Genomic DNA, 13,649 nt, shown 5'->3' on the forward strand with positions numbered 1-13,649 from the left:
TGGCACTTTTCAGAGCCTAATTGCTCTTGGATTGACTGCAGGAAAGACAAGGAAAACAAGGAGAAAATCCTAGTGGCTTGGCCCGCACTGCTTCCAGCAGCTTCCATTGGCCCGGAGCAGCGAACCGCAGCCACTGGGAGCCACGATCGGCCGAACCTGCGGACGTGGCAGGTACACAGACCGGCCCGGCCCGCCAGGGGCTTTCCCTGCACAAGCGGCGGAACAAGTTTGGGAACCACTGTCCTAGTGAATATCTCTCCACCCAAACAAACGGAGAACAAAGAAGTATAATTTTCAATGTACACATTGATTTTGTCAGCAATTTGGAACCATAAACTACTGTTTTGACATGTAGTAACTGAAGCTTTACAGATCACCTTTAACAGATATTTTTAATAAGTCAGCAGCTTTTCAAAGAGCATCACTTCAACTTGGTAGATCAGTGTTTCTGAAGCAGTGGGTCATGACCTCAAGGGGGGATAAAAAAGCAATCCGGGAGGAATAAGGCACTGAAAAATGTATTACAAACTAAAGCAAAGAAAATCTCACCCCCACCCCCGCAGTCCCCGCACACTCTTGAGTTACCTTCAATATTGAGTTCCCTTTAAGACTAAGTAATCTCTTTCAACCTTTCGAAACACACACAAATAAATGACACAAGCTTATCATTATTATCACTGACACCTTATTTGCTCTTACTTTTATAACAAACGTAGGGGGTTATGAACATTTTTGACTTTGTATAAGTGGTCAACAACCTCAAAAGGTTGAGAAACATTGGAGTATAGCAATGGCAGATAGGTATTGGGCACGTATGCATGGCCAAATGGCATGTAATTGCAGCCTCTCTCTCCTTGCTGAACCTGTCAGAAAGGTATTTTGAGTACGGGAGGTTAAATTGTGCCTTCAGATAGGCTAGCAATTCCCCCTGACTTCAACAGGAATTGCATGTGTGTATCTAAGGACAGAGTTTGTTCCTAAGTGTACAGATTTAAAAACTGGGACCAACAGATCTTGAAAAGTGTGACTATTAGTCCTTGTTGACAGTTGGTATCATATGCTCATATAGTCCACCTCTGAGAATCTTCAAGGCACTTTTTTTCAGCTAGTAGTCTCTGAAAGGATGCCTTTCAACACTGAGACTGTGATCTCACGTGACAAAATCAATACTATTATTCAGGAATAGCAACATGACAGAGTCCACCTATCCCATGAAAGATTCAATTTACAGTGGTCACATAGCACAATGCACCTGTCACATGAAGCATTCTGGGTACAACAGCAACATGACACAATCCACCTGGTTCAGGAAACATTCCAGTTCAGAGTGGTGATGTGACTATTCCACCTGTCACACAAAACACTTTGGGTGCAATAGCAACATGACACAATCCACCCATCACACAAAGCATTCCATTTACAATGGCCACATGCTTTTCTGTTTTCCAGTATGTACTATCTGACCATAGTACCTTGGATTGTCTTGTACCCATTTGAACTGTTGGACTGTAAGTTCTTTGGGGCAAGGATTTGGCACATTATCTCTGTCTTATCTATCTATTTATCTGGCCCCCATCATGTAGAATTTGAACAAATATGTACACTCCTACCTTGTAAAGATCATGTCTGCTTACAGTGCTATATAACAGTAACAGGCAGAATCTACTACATAGGTTACCTGCTGCAATAGCAAACACTTTACTTAAAAAGAATGCCCTTTACTATGTTTATAAAAGCATCACCTACTTACATGTTTATTGCATACATATTTTGTAATAATCTCTACAAATACACCATATCAAATACCTCCCTGTGTACTTATCTGGATGACTTCCTGTATTTATATACAGTTTTTCATAGTGTCTATATTTAGATAGATGTGGCCTAGGAACTCCAAGGTTCTAATTCTGACTTTGCCACTGACTCAATGTGTGACCTCAGGCAAGTTACTTCACCTCTCTGTGTCTCTGTTTCCCCATTTGTAAAGTAGCTCCTAGGCACTTGTAAAGATTAATTATCTAATATTCAGCATGAGGTGTAAAGGAAGGGTGTAATTCTTTCACCCTAATTTGCTGTATTACTAAAACCTGTGGCACACGAGAGTGTAAAACAGGAAATCATCACAGAACCTGTTGCACTGGGAAATCTAAACCTCATAATTTCACTATATGCTGATGACAGACTCCTATATTTTAAATGCTCTCTTTTAGATACTACACAGACTCCTTAAAATCAGTTATTCCAGTCAGTGGTGACTCTTCTGTGTAAATGCCACTGAGATGGATGTCAGGTAAGTATAAATGTTTGGGTATTTGGTTTGCTCAGAGAAATTTAGAGTTGACAGGCAAGAGCTTCAAAAGGAGGAGCCAAATTTAGGTTTCTAAGTCCATATTTAGGCTCCTGAATAAGTGACCTGCTTTTGATACATGGAGCAGCCAGCAGCTCCCTTTAGAAAGGGGAAAGAGTATACTTTTCTATCAGCTAATAATCCCTTCCTCACTCTATCACACTCCCTCTACATTAACAGAAACATGAATAAGAACTGCTGTCAGTATTTGGTGTCAAGTGCTCAAGCACTAGTCATTATTAAGAATATAATACAATTTTCTCAAATTTTCCAGGGAAATTTTTTTTAGACAGTGGAAAGATCTTAGGATTCAAACTTTGTCAATGTAATGCCATTGGAGAACAATTCAATATCTCCAAAACTCACTTCTATAAGTTCTTACTGTTAGGTCATTTCCTAGAAGAAGAAACTAAACTGAGAATGTCTGATGCGCCAAATTTTCAACCCTTTGGAGTAGATACCCTCCAGAGTAACCATCACCCAGCAGTAATTCATTTCTGATCGGGAAACATTAAGGGTTAGGATGAAAAAATATTGAGTGAGAGAGGGATTTAAGGAGAGTATATGCTTATGACAAGTGGTCAGATACGTGTGAACAAGTCCAGAGAGCTTCCATGAATAAAGGATAAGTGTATTAACAGAACATATGACACAAGCAATAAAGACCACAATGAGAAATGTAATAAGCATCAAACTGAGACCAGAAGGGAGGATATGCTGTTGTTATTACCGTAGTATCTGTTCAGCAGGATAGATGGTCATGACTTTTTCAGACAAAGCGAGAAGACCGGAACTGAGGTGTACAGGTTGTAAGCAGCCCCTATGAGGTACTCAGAATTCTCACTGCTATAAAAGTCAATTGGAATTGAAGGCATTGTATACCTTGCAATGAGTACTCAAAACCACACTAGCCCAGACCCTAAAGCCTTGTGTACACAGGCTTTTCACTTCAATCTGCCATTGTTGTAGTACCAGTGTAGATCCATCCATGGTAGCCACAGTGAAAGCACTAGTGCTGACCACTAGCTCAGCATTCATACTGCAAACAGGGATTAGACAATACGGTGGTGAAAAGGCAGGTGATCAACCTACAGCAGCTTCCACCAGTGGAATTGCATAAGTGGTAATGCAACAATGGAAGATTTTTAAGAAATATGCTAGTGAGGTCACAGCTTCGATTAGCCAAAATGAATCAAAGGATGACAAATAAAGGATTGAGTCGGGAGAAAACTAGACTACTCCAGAGTTACAAAAGTAAGAGATCTTGTGTTCACATCTTGTTGCTTCCTTTTTTTTTTTAAGTAAGTTAAAATATAATGTTAGTTTGAGGAAGTCAGTCAGAGGGTAGAGGTGGTGGAATTGAGATTAACATTGGAAAGCTAGTCAAGAGAAGTGAGTCTTAAGGAGGGATTTGGAGGAGGGGAGTGAGGTTTCATTGAGAACGGTTAAATCTTTTTATAGCTGGTGCTTAATATTCCCAACATTCACAATCCACAAGTCTGTCTCTTCCTTCTCGGTAGGTCAGGCTAAACACCCAGGGAAGTTCTTGAGGAGCTATTCGGTGATGTACTGGAGCAAAGGATTGCAGCCATCTGAAGGGGGTGGATTAATGTGCTCTGGAGGGGAAAAAATGAAAATGAACAGAATTAGTCCAGTCTTTTGATAAAATATGTCGCATGTGCCCAGACATGGGCTAGCTGTAGGCCAGCATCTTTGTAATCCTCTGAACTTTGAACATTCAGACTGCGTTATAGAACTAGGGTCCAGAATTGGACCCTTAATGTGCACTCCCTGTTTGGGGCCAGATCTTAACTGTGGAATGCCCCTAAACTGTAGCTCCATACTATCTAGCATTGCCTGAATATCTAGTTGTAGTTTTTTGCAGAGATCTATTTTAAAGTTAATAAACAATTTATACCAACAATAATTATTTAATATTGGTAAAGTGAATATTAAGATGAAAAGTGCATTATAAATGTAGGCACCATTGAGAATTTGAGAGATTTACAGCCAAAAGCACCAATTGAAGGTCCAATACCATGCCATGAGTTGGAATTCAAGATACAACAGGGACTGGGTCCATTAAATCGAAATAAGATTAGATACAGATGGACTTTTCTGCTGATTCTTCTATTAAAACGTTGAATATGTTCTAATATGCTATGACATTCCAGGATGAATCCAGACCAGTGAGGGGCTATCACCATCTCCCCTGCAACCTGCGGTGCCTCACAATGCTTTACTGCTGTAGATCCCACCTGGATAGCTAATAAACAGCCTGCCAGCAGGCAGGTAACACCCTGAGTGTCTGTCTATAGCTGCAGCCTGTCAACACGTGTCAGTCACACTCTGGCTTCCACCAGTCTTGGTTACCACCTGCAGGATAACCCCAACACACACCCAGTCCTGGATTTTTCCCAAAAAACATATGTTCTGTACTGTCCAGACCTGTGATGGACAGATGATTTATATTCTGTCTCTTGCCCCTCTACAGGGATCAAGATACAACTTGCTCCTTTTAAATGAACGTACCCACACCGTTCACAACACTGGGATTGTTTTGATTAAAGAATAAAATAAGTGTATTTAACAAAACAAGAAAAGCTTTTAAGGGAGTACAAGTAATGAGGCTTTGTTGTCAGAAATGGTTAAAAGAAAAATAAAGATAAAATACTTCCTATTACTGAACTTAACAAACTAGACTTGGGTCAGGGTGGAATTCTTACCACAAGGTTTTCAGTAGCATTCATGACCAAATTTTAGGTCTGGATCTACTCCCAAGGTCCAACGGCTGTTTCTTTTGTCATCTTAGTTGCAAAAAGAGAAATGGAAAGGGAGAGATAACTCGGGGTTTTTTTGCCCCTCACTTTTATAGTTCAGTCACCCTTTGAAATGCATTTTCCTGAGAGTGACCCCCTAGATAGAATTCTTTTCAGCTGAGAATAAGGAGATATGGAGTCTGGTGGAAGAAGAGATGTTATGCTGTTGCTGTTCACCTCTGTTTGCTAAGCTGCAGATCTGTTTGTCTCTTGCCTTACCCCCCTTCAATGCCAAAGAATGGCCACTTGATAGGTGACTGCCCATAAGCTTTGATGACACCTGACTAGACAAACTTGTCCTTTGTCTTTGAGAAACAGGTTTACCTACTTCCCAGACTTGTCTGGTAAACACACTTCAGTTGCGATTTCATCTTATGTTCATAATTTTACATATAATGTTGTTACATACATTTTGCCATATTATTGACCAGCAAGTTATCGGTTTTCAAATGATACTTTACAAGGCATATTTTGTACAAAGATTAGTGTGCAGGGTATGAATACAGAGGTGCATTTCATCACACATGCGTTCATCCAAGAAAAAAATAGCACATTGTCTGGTTTACATAAATAGAATTGTATTGATACATTTACTCTTATTTGCACTGATACAATGGAGAGAATGAACTATCTTGTATAGCAGGAAAAAGGAGGGGCCACGTTGAACCTATATAGAGAACTACATACAAATTATGAGAGATGGGATGTAATGAAAAGCAAGGGATCAAATTAATTAACACTGGTGTGGATTTATCTATTTAATCCATCATATCTGTCCTTATCCATCTTTTCTATCCCACTTATCTGCCTGGTCACTCATCTATCCATGGTAGGGTGACCAGACACCCAGTGTAAAAAAATCAGGATTGGGGTGGTGGGTAATAGGAACCTATATAAGAAAAAGACCCAAAAATCAAGACTATCCCTATAAAATCAGGATATCTGGTCATCCTAACATGGTATTTCTAGTTAGCCCTTAACCATAATGACGAAAAGTGTGGCTACATGGGGAAATTCACCAGCGTGCTGGTACCCCCCAAGTTATGCCGTGCAACTCCCCCCAGACGGACACATTTCGGGGTACATCCACGTGGGCAGGGATACCACTATAGCTATGGTGGTGTGACTACACCCCTGTAGCCGAGCCCTCAATGTCCCCCAGGCCCTTGCAAAAGCTGCACTTTCTGCTCTTCCAGGAGGGCCAAATCCACTGCTGGCCCAGAAGGGACGAGGAACCCTGTGCCATGCGGGGCTGCCCACAGCGGGCTGAGCCGTGCGGGCCACTGGGCCGGGACCATGCCCCTCGGGCGGGCTGCTCCAGGCCACCGTCGGAATGCACGTGCCTCACGCCGAGGGCCCAGGCCCCACGATGTGCACGTGACACAGCAACGGGGCGAGGGCGGGGCTGACTCGGACGATCCACACCAGGGCCTGGAATCCAAGATGGCCACCCAGGTGACGCCAAGGCGAGCGTGCTTGTACATGTGACGCAGGTCTAGCTGGAGACTGCCCCACGGCCTATCCCGTGCGTGCTGACGTCGCAGCGCCGGATGGTCCCGTGACCGGAAGCTGGCGAGGGAGAGGCGGAAGTGAAAGCGGGGAGGCTGTTTGGCCCCATTAAAGCGGAGCCGAAGGGAGCAGAGGAGGTAGCGAGGCTTGGAGCAGGTATCGTGGGGATACTGAGCGCGGTGAGTGGCCGAGCTGGCGGGGTCGGCGCCGGCGGCCTCTCTTCTTTCCGGGGAGGGAGGTGGGCCTAGGGCCGTGGCCTACTCTCTGCTTCCCCTCTCTTCCCTTGGGGCTTTGAGGGGGGGATGGAGGCGGGGTGGGGGGGTTCTCCTCTTGGGAGCGGCCCGGGGGGGCGGCTCCCGGCGGGGCGGCTGTGGCTGGGCAGAGGTAGCGGGCTGTCGCCGGGGTTTGTGTTGCGGGTAGTGTTTCACTCGGGCCGGGAACGTAGGCCCGGCGCTGCGAGCGAAGGAGGTAGCGGAGCTCACTCTCCCGAATCGGAGGGCGGGGGGTGGGGGGCAGCTGCTTCTCCTCCCCACACACATACACATACACATACACACACACACACACACACGTCTTCTGAGGCTAGGGGGAAGGCAGGCGGCTCCACCCTACCCTCTCTGAGGAGCGGGAGGCAGTAGGTCCCGATATCTAGGACTAAAGCGAGAGGAGGGGCTCCGGGAGGAGGCGGCAGCGGGGCTCCTCCCTTGTTGGAGTGGGAGGGGGAGCGGGCCTGTGAGGGGGCCTTCTCTTCCCAGCTGCAGGCACTAAAGGGGGAGTTGATGGACCCGGAAGCTTGTTCCTTTGTGTGTCGTGCTGTGCTAGAGAAAGGGACTCTTCCCTAATAGTGGGATTTGCATGATTGAGAGCTCATTGAGCTAGGCGTTGTGGGGCTGACAGAGGTGGAGTGTATAAGGACTGAGACAGGCTTAGGGATTTCTTTTTCTCTCAGCCCTCCTGTGTAACAATGAAGCTTTCTTAATGCTTCAGAATCATTAATAAGAGAACAGATTGTTTTGAATGTAAACCACCTGTGATCAATGTGGATGCTGTAGCTAAATTTAGTTCTTTTTGGGGGAAGAGGCTATCCCTTCAGCCTTTCTAGCTGTCTGTATTGTTCAGGTGAATTGTGGTCTACATGAAAATCAGTAAGAGCTGAAGTAGGATTGAGGATGACATTTATGATAGGAATGAGTTTCTTTTTTTTTTTTTGGTCACCCATAGCTACCATATTTTGTGCTCAGATTCCTGCAAATCCTCCAGATAAAGGAGGGGGGCAGCTAGAGGCTAGGAATATTCCTTAAGTGTTCTTCAGAAAGAAATACTGTAATCATTTGCTTGAAATCTTACTCCGTGTAATCAGGGGACATAATTATCTTACTAGCAGACTGCCCTTAATAAATTAATAACAGGACAACACAGGCAGCTGAAAAGACTGGCAGTTATTGTGCAAGTAACTTCTTTGCATGCGTAAGTACTGAGTCAATGATGGAAAGAATTAAACTAGATGCTAGAGTGCTGTAGGCTGTGATAGTATCTTATGGGGTAAATTAAGCATGATAGCAATATTTAACTTTTTTAAATGTATAGAAGCTAAGTTAATGAGGGACTTAAGTACTTGATATTCATATTGTATTGGTTTAGCTGTATCTTAAAACAAGTTCTGATCATACTTACTTTTGTTACGAGCTTTTTAGCTCCAGGCTAGTTAGTTGGGGTGTGGGTGTGTATGTATGTATTCTAAAACTCTTTAAGTCTTAAAGAGTCTTGGTAAGACATAAACATGCTGGCCTTTGTTTTAACTTTTTTCCCTTGCATAATTTTTCAAAAACTCTTCCTGGTAGAACTAAGCTGCTATAACATATAAGGGACTGTGTGCAAACACACAAACTGAAAACACAGGGTGGCATAAACTTCTCCCAAACACAAAGGACATTTACTTTTGTACAAGAATTATAAGGGCTAAAGACTTAAAGACTAAAATAGTTTTTGTCACTAGCAATGCTACTGCAATAACATGTTTAGTAGTGAACTGTTACCAGACACTACCCACCTCTTCTGTGCTATGCAAATTGCAAGTCAACATCTTGCACCTGATAAAGAAACATAGATGGGATAATAAAAATATGTACATAATCCAGCCCACTCTACTAGAGTATCTGAATTCATTTGTCAGGTTATGGCTTTAAATAACTAACTTAGAACTCTTGTTTACAGCCAAGACAGCTAGTATTTGATAAATGCTTTACATCTCAGCTTGGCCTCTGCACTTAATAAGCATGGCTGTCTGGAGTGTACTAAGTCTTGTTTATAATAATCTGTTGGAGTGAAGTTTGGTTAAATAGACGAGTATGTATTCACTGTTTAAATCAGTAGTTCTATGCCATGCCCTCATAGTCAGAACGCATATTCTGTCTTTTCCTTGTGACTTCAGCAGCTGACAAAACACATGACTTGTTATCCACAAACTAATACTTTGTCTCCATTTGATGGATCAAGGTCAGAATATGAAGTATCTTGTTTTCAAAGTGTAAAAGTAAAATGCTTAGGCACTTAAAATGTAATCCCAAACTACATGTGCTGTTATATTCTAATGCGATTCCAGACTTCTATTGCAGAAAGGTACAAGATTGGGTTAAGCTATAAAGCCATACAACAGTCTTTGGCTTTGTCAACAAGTAATCTACTGCAACTGCAGAATCTAATATATGACTATCTTCAGAAATTGTAATCAATTAGTAAGGTCAAAAAACACTTCTCAGACTCTTAAAGTACAGTATAACAAATTGTTCTTTCTAGAGTACTACTCTACGAAGATGTTTAAGGCAGAACACTAGATATTGTGAAGCATGGCTTAAAACACTCAAACTCTAATGTAATTGGTCACACTGGAACAGCTCTGAAATAAAAATCTAACTAGCTTCTCCATAGCTGTTTGTGTGGTGTGTAGTTTTCTTTTTTGTTGTTAAGTCAAAGTGGCTTCTAGCTTAATGCCTATTTGCTTTTGGACCATACTCAATGTCCAAGGACAAGATTGCCTTTGGACTCTGAACTTCAGTAGCAGGTTCTATTAAGAGTTTCATGCTGTAAGATTACATCTTCTGTGTAGGCAGTTTATGTGACTTACCTGTCAGGAACAAATTTATGGGCAAAACTTGTCTTTGGGGAAAGCCCATTGTTGTGTGAAATTTTATAGATAGAGTCTAATACAAGTTAGAAATTGAAAGCTATCTCTCTCCTAGGGAAGAGGAGAATGGCTCTTCCTAGAAAATTAACAGTTGCTGCAGAATATTTGCAAGTGTTCGTAATGTCATGCTGTGAAACTTTAGTGTCTTACCTTTGGACTGGTATAAAATACCATTATGTAGGGTGTACACAACTGCCTACTTCACTGCTGTTAGAGGCAGTTGTGACAGACACAAATTATTTTGATGTAGGTGGTCTACAAAGCCTGGTCTAAAACTAAAGATTAAGGAATAGGGCAAAGGATGCCACCATACTACTAAGGTGCATGAAGAAACTACTGATCCTCTAGAACGGTGGTGGATTGCTGTGTAGCAGGATGCCAAAAAACTTTGGGCTTTCTGACTATAGGCTACTCTATACAAAATGTGCACCAGTTTAGTTATTCCATTTTGGAATCCATTTTGTTTAAAATGGTGCTGTTTTTGTAGACAAACCTAGAGAAAACAGGACTAGTCTACACTTAATTTTGAAGTCAACATAGCTATGCTGGTCATGATTGGGTTGGGGGTGAATATACCCCTGGCTGATAGAGCTATGCTGAGGTAACCTCCAGGGGAGACCCAGATAAGAATGCCTCCACTGGCCTAACTACTTTTGCTCAAGGATGGTGGTTTTACACCAACTGGGAAAAACCCCTTCAGTCAGCATAGATAAATGGCAGTGTCGCTATGCTGGCGTAGACTCTGTGGTGCAGACATATCTTTATACTATAAACATACAATATAGACTCTCTTCTAGCTAAGGCTGTCTACTTCAGGCTTTTCTGCGAAAACTTGGTGTCTTATCACTGGGTCACATTACCAGTAGTAGAATTGTCTTTCCTAGTGTCAAAAAAATCTCAGGGCTGTGACTTGCAGAAAGTAACACTCTTCCCACCTCTCCCTAAAAAGCTTGCTTTCATTATGCAGCCAGAGTAGGAAACGTCAAGTGCCGCTTAAGTTCAGTATTCTGTACTGAGGAAAACCTGGTGCAGACAAACGCTGGAGCAGTTGCAGTTTAGGTAAAAGACTCTGAATTGGCATGACAACATAGCAAGCATTTCAGTGGTAATATTAGTCTTCAAATGCTGACTTTACAGTTAAAAACTGTGCCCTAATCTAGCTGTCTGAAGGCAAAGTTTCACATATGAAGAATATGCTACTTCTGTTCAAACACAACATTGTATTGGTAATCACTGTCAACTATTAATATCCGCTTGCTTTTCATCTACGTGGTCTTCTAAAACAATGATCTCTTAGCAACCGCCTCTATCAAGGCTAAACTTAATTTTTCCCTCTTTAGAGAATAGAGCTCACAAATTTTAAATTAGCCTGGTCAAATTGAAGACCATGTCCCTGTCTGGTCCTGTTTACTGTGTAGTTAAAAGACATAGTTGATAAAATTACTGTCCTGCAGCTAAATACTGAAATAGGGCATCTTTAAACAGTTGGAAGCATGACTTATTAGAAGCACAGAGGATCAAGTAAATTTCTAAACTTTGTCCTGACTAGGTTTTCTTAGCCAATGTACAAACACAGTAACCCAATGTTTCTTAGAAAATACAGACAGCATGGTTTTTTGTCACATGTTGGATTTTCTTCCCTGATGTTCCCTAATTCATATGTCCTTGCTGATCTTGTGCTCCTTTCTTGAGCAAGCAGCTCTTAAGGTTCAGTTTGCTGTTACATTTTCTGCTCAGTACAGATCTGCCTCAGTGATGTCATTGTTGCTGTTTTAGCCCAGTGTTCCTGTGAGACTGCTCCATTGCTTCTACAGCCAGGAATGAGAAATTCCATGCATGAGGCAAGTTGTTTCTCAAACAGTGCTTTTGCTAATGCATACTTGCAGTGATGGTGAGGAAAGCAAGACTTGTCAAGGCCACAGATACGTCAGTTTATAGCTAATCTCATGACCTTGGGTTTTGTCCCTGGGGAACCTTTTCTTAGACAGCACTAGCTATTCTCTTAGTATAATAAACTTCATACATGCAGCTTTCAGTGAGACAAGGTTAAAGTAAATATTGTACAAAACTACAACATAAATCCCTCCTACAAACTATTTGGGGATGAGTCTTTGTTTTTTGCCTGTACGCTTACAACAAAGGCTGTTTTTTACATCAATTACCTCTTTATGGCATCAGTTTGCCCCAAAGACAATGGTGTAAGCATCAAAGCAGTGGAGTTGCTGTCACACTGCAGCATTGTGAGTAGCTTAAAAAGTCCAATTTTTTAAGTAACAGACCTCACCACAGATAATGGAGGCACAGGGCCAGAAGATGAAACTGGTATACTACTAGCACTTCACTTTGCTCGTGCATGCCCACACATACTACCTATCTTCGGCCTCTTGGACTCCCTGATGCAATGTAGTCCTACATGTAGCCTGTTAGTGGCGTCTGCCCATTATGGTATTGCTGTTTGACAGTTTTCAATTTCTTTTTGCAAATGTTTTTCAACCAGAGCTTAGTCAGCTCAGTGGCCTTAGAGCAGTGGTTTCCAAACTGGGGTTTGCAAAATGTTACAGGGGGTTTTTTTTGGGGGGGAGGGGATTCCCTAATGGCGGACAGAGCTGTCCCTAGGGACCCCAGGCAGCATGGGGTCAACAGCCGGAGCCCCTAGACTTCCAAGAGCTAAGCAGATTAAAGCAAGCATATCTAGCACACTGGGGAGACTTCACCTCCCTTTCCATTTCTTATAAGGAGTATTGAAGGTTGATATTTTTTTGCTGGCTTTTAAAATTAAATAGGCAGCTAGTGTTTTTAAAATTATTATAAAGAACAAATTTAAGCTTTGTAACGTGCGTTGTTTGCCTGGACTGCTCAAGACCTGAATGCTTGTGTAGGAGGAACTCTTTGAGTTGACTTCTTCTTCTTAAATACCTTCATGTTGTTTCACATCCCATACTCCTTGATGAAACATAGGAGCCTTGTCTTATAACAGGCTTATTCAAAGTGATACAAGCTACGAAAGTGAGATCTTGGAAGAGTGTTGCTGTTTTCCTAATGCAGTAAAAATACTGGAATGATTGATTATACATAGTGTGTAATCATGTCACAAAAACAAATGTTATATTTCCAAGATTTGCCTTTTATAATTTATACTTGGGTAAAGGAGAGAAGCCCTGGAAATATTCATTTTTAAGAGGGGGTTCACAAGACTTGACATTTTTTTGTGAAAGGGGTTCACAGGTTGCTAAAGTTTGGGAACCACTGCCTTAGAGTATCCACAAGTCTCCATGCAGAAGATCCTTTGTGACTAATTCAACATTTTATGTAGCTACACTTCTAGCTTTCTCTAGGATTTGGATTGTACACCCCATACTTAAATTGGTAGTAGTAGTAATAGCTGAAATATTCCTCTTCTGATCTGAGATAGGCATACATATTGGCTTTTTGTGGGGGGGTGTTTTTTCCCCCCACTACTGACAAATAGTGGCCATTTTTCCTAGGAAAACATTACAAATTCCCAGTAGTACCAGATTTGAGTGAATAAACTTAAGAGGGGGCTGATTTGAGCCTGTAAATATAAGCAGTAAGAAACTAAACTGACCAACAATGAGGTTTAATTTGGCTAATTAAAATAGCATTCCTGGTATTCTGTAACAGATGCTTCATTAAACACTTTCTGCTGTATAACCCTATCTTATAAAATGTACTGCTTTAAAATTGTACTTGTGTACTAGGTTTTAGACAGGTTGGTTTATTTGGCTTTGGAGTGGACCAGATGACACTATTTCTGTTATCTGTATTATCT

General features: G+C 41.8%; 1 protein-coding gene across 4 annotated transcripts in view; it reads left to right on the plus strand.

The window, feature by feature from the left end:
* Positions 1–6,726: 6,726 nt before the first annotated feature.
* The window catches only part of RAB7A (RAB7A, member RAS oncogene family), a 32,410-nt gene continuing 25,487 nt past the window's right edge, over positions 6,727–13,649 (plus strand). The window contains exon 1 of one of the 4 annotated variants that reach the window (XM_054034263.1): positions 6,727–6,831. The gene's annotated coding sequence lies outside the window, so the exon portion shown is untranslated. Of the gene's footprint in view, positions 6,855–13,649 lie in introns of all 4 variants that reach the window. The other 3 variants (XM_054034264.1, XM_054034262.1, XM_054034265.1) reach the window with 3 other exon arrangements.

Source organism: Malaclemys terrapin, chromosome 7, assembly GCF_027887155.1.
Source record: "Malaclemys terrapin pileata isolate rMalTer1 chromosome 7, rMalTer1.hap1, whole genome shotgun sequence".
NCBI lineage: Eukaryota > Metazoa > Chordata > Testudines > Emydidae > Malaclemys > Malaclemys terrapin.